Below are 3412 nucleotides of genomic sequence, written 5' to 3' on the forward strand. Positions count from 1 at the left end.
CTTGTCCTATGGGTCGTATATTACTACTCACATTTTTGAATAAACTGTAAAAAGCTGTTTAACAATTTTACATCCAGCTGAGGTTATCCTTTATTTCATGGGCTTTTTAGTACTAAGGTTTCTTTAGTGATATTAAACCAGCTTGTGACTAGTAATGAGCGCAGCTCTAGCGTGGTCGGTGCTGATTGTTCAGCACGTGATTACCGATGTCTGAAGAAGTTGGATGCAGCCCTAGGGAGTCTGGAAAAACATGGATACAGCCGAATAGTAGACTGCAGAGAGCATTCAGGCCATAGTCTTGAACTCAAAATGTGGAGTTTATGTTGGTTTAACCCTTTAAGGACAGAGCCTGAAATGGCCTTAAGGACAGAGACAAATTTTATGAATATGACCAGTGTCACTTTATTCATTAATAACTTCGGGATGCTTTTACCTATCTGGCCGATTCTGAGATTGTTTTCTCGTGACATATTGTACTTTACATTTCTGGTAAAATGGAGTCGATACTCATAACAAATCTTTATGAAAAACACCAAAATAACGTGAAAAATTGTGAAAAAATGCATTTTTCCAACTTTGAAACCTTTCTGCTTATACAGAAAATGGTTATGCCACATAAATTAGATATTAAATAGCATTAGCAACATGTCTACTTTATGTTGGTAGCTTTTATTAAACTATATTTCATTTTTTTTAGACAATAGGAAGCTTAAAACATTAGCAGCAATTTTCCAAATTTTCTGTAAAATTTCTAAATCAGATATTTTTAGGGACCTTTTCAGGTTTAAAGTGTATTTAAGGGGACTGTATGTTAGCCCCACAAAGCACCCCATTTCAGAAACTGCACCCCCCAAACTCTGCAAAAGCACATCCAGAAAGTTTTTTTAACCCTTTAGGGGAGTCACAGAAATAAAAGTTAAGTGTGTAAGAAATTTGAAAATTGTAATTTTCTGTGCAGAGATTTTATTGTAATCCAATATCTTTCATAATAATAAACCTATTAGCAGAGAAATGCGCCCCAATATTGATTGCTCTGTTTCTGCAGTTTATAGAAATATCCCATATGTGGCCCTATTGCGCTATTTGACGCAACCACAAGCCTCAGATATAAGGGATCGCCTAGTTAATTTCAACGCCTCTGTTATATTTGGTCATTTTTGACTGTACCACTTCAGGTTGGCAGAGGCTCTGGGGTGCCAAAACATAAAAAACACCCTTAAAGGGACACCATTTAGAAAACTAGACCCCTCAAGGAATATAACAAGGGGTCCGGTGAGCATTTGGACCCCACAGGTGCTTCACAGATTTTCAGAACAATGTGGTGTAAAAAAGGAAAAATTCTATTTTTCACACTAAAATGTTATTCTAGCTTCCATTTTTACAAGGGGATAAAAGAAAAAAAAAAAAACACCAAACGTGTAGCGCAGTTTCTCCCGAGTACGGAAATACCACACATGTGGACATAAAGTGCCAAGCGGGCGCAGGACGAGCCTCCAAAGGGAAGGAGCGCCAATTGGCTTTTGGAAGCTGGATTTCACTGGAATGTATTTCAAGGGTCATGTCACATTAACAGAGCCCTCGTGCTGCCAAAACACTGGAAACCCCCCCACAAGTGACCCCATTCTGGAAACTACACCCCTCAAGGAATCTAACAAGGGGTGCAGTGAGCATATGGACCCCACTGGTGACGGGCACAAATGTGGAACAATGTGACGTGAAAGGGAAAATTTTCATTTTTTCACTTTCACGGCACAAATGTGCCCGTCATCAATGGGTCCATATCCTCACTGCACCCCTTGTTAGATTCCTTGGGTGTAGTTTCCAGAATGGGGTCACTTGTGGGGGGTTTCCAGTGTTTTGGCAGCACGAGGGCTCTGTAAATGCGACTCCAAAATCCAAATGGCGCTCCTTCCCTTTGGAGGCTTGCCCTGCGCCTACATGGCGCTTTATGTCCACATGTGGGGTATTTACGGACTCAGGGGAAATTGCTCTACACATCTTGTGTGCTTTTTTTCTCTTGTAACCTCTTGTGAAAATGAAAAATTTAAGGCTAAACCAACATTAGGGTGCATTCACACCTACAGGATCCGCAGCAGATTTGATGCTGTGTTCAGTTAATTAAATAAAATCTGCTGCGGATCCGGTAAGTGTGAACGAACCCTTATAGTGTAAAAAATGTAATATTTCATTTTCACGCCATATTGTTTCACATTTGTGCCGTCACCATTGGGGTCCATATGCTCACTACACCCTTGTTACATTCCCTGAGGAGTGTAGTTTCCATAATGGGGTCACTTGTGTGGGGGGGGGGGGGTTCAACTGTCTTGGCAACACAGAGACCTTTTAAAAGCAACGAGGCCCTCGAAATCTATTCCAGCCAAATCCAGCCTCCAAAAGCCAAATGGCGCTCCTTCCCTTTGGAGGCTTACCCTGCACCCACATGGCATTTTATGTCCACATGTGGGGTATTTCCGTACTCAGGGGAAATTGCTCTACACATTTAGTGTTTTTTTTTAATCTTTTAACCCCTTGTGAAAATGAAAAAATCCAGACAAGATCAATGATTTAGTGTAAAAATTAAAAAATTTTTATACTAAATGTTGGTCTAGCCTTGATTTTTTTCCTTTTCCACAAGGGGTTAAAAAAGAGGATTTTTTACTCACCGTAAAATCTCTTTCTCGTAGTCTTCATTGGGGGACACAGATACCATGGGTGCTGTGTCCCTCAATAAGACGCACGAGAAAAGAGGATTTTTTACTCACCGTAAAATCTCTTTCTCGTAGTCTTCATTGGGGGACACAGCACCCATGGTATCTGTGTCCCCCAATAAGACGCACGAGAAAAGAAAGTGAACACAACGTGTAGGGTAATTTCCCCTGAGTACAAAAACACCCCACATGTGGATATAATGTGCCATATGGGCACAGGGCATGCCACCAAAGGGACAGAGCGACATTTAGAGGCTGGAATGGAGGATGGAGGCCATGTCGCAATTACAAAGCTCCTGTGCTGCCAGGATAGTAGAAACCCCCCACAAGTGACCCCATTCTGGAAACTACACCCCATAAGGAATCCAACAAGGGGTACATATGACGGGCACATATGTGGAACATGTGCCGTGAAAATAAAAAATACAATTTTTTCATTTTCACGCCACAAATGTGCCCGTCACCAGGGGGCCATATCCCCACTGCCCCCCTTGTTAGATTCCTTATGGGGTGTAGTTTCTAGAATGGGGTCACTTGTGGGGGGTTTCTACTGTCCTGGCCGCACAGAGGCTTTGTAATTGCATCATACTATCCTCTAATGGGAATGGCGGCCATACCTATTTAGCTGGGGAAAAGGGACAATTCTAATTTATTTGGGGGTATTAGGCCAATTATTAGTTTATAAGGTTGAAAATGACAGGTGT

The sequence above is a fragment of the Dendropsophus ebraccatus genome, chromosome 6 (assembly GCF_027789765.1).
Source record: "Dendropsophus ebraccatus isolate aDenEbr1 chromosome 6, aDenEbr1.pat, whole genome shotgun sequence".
NCBI lineage: Eukaryota > Metazoa > Chordata > Amphibia > Anura > Hylidae > Dendropsophus > Dendropsophus ebraccatus.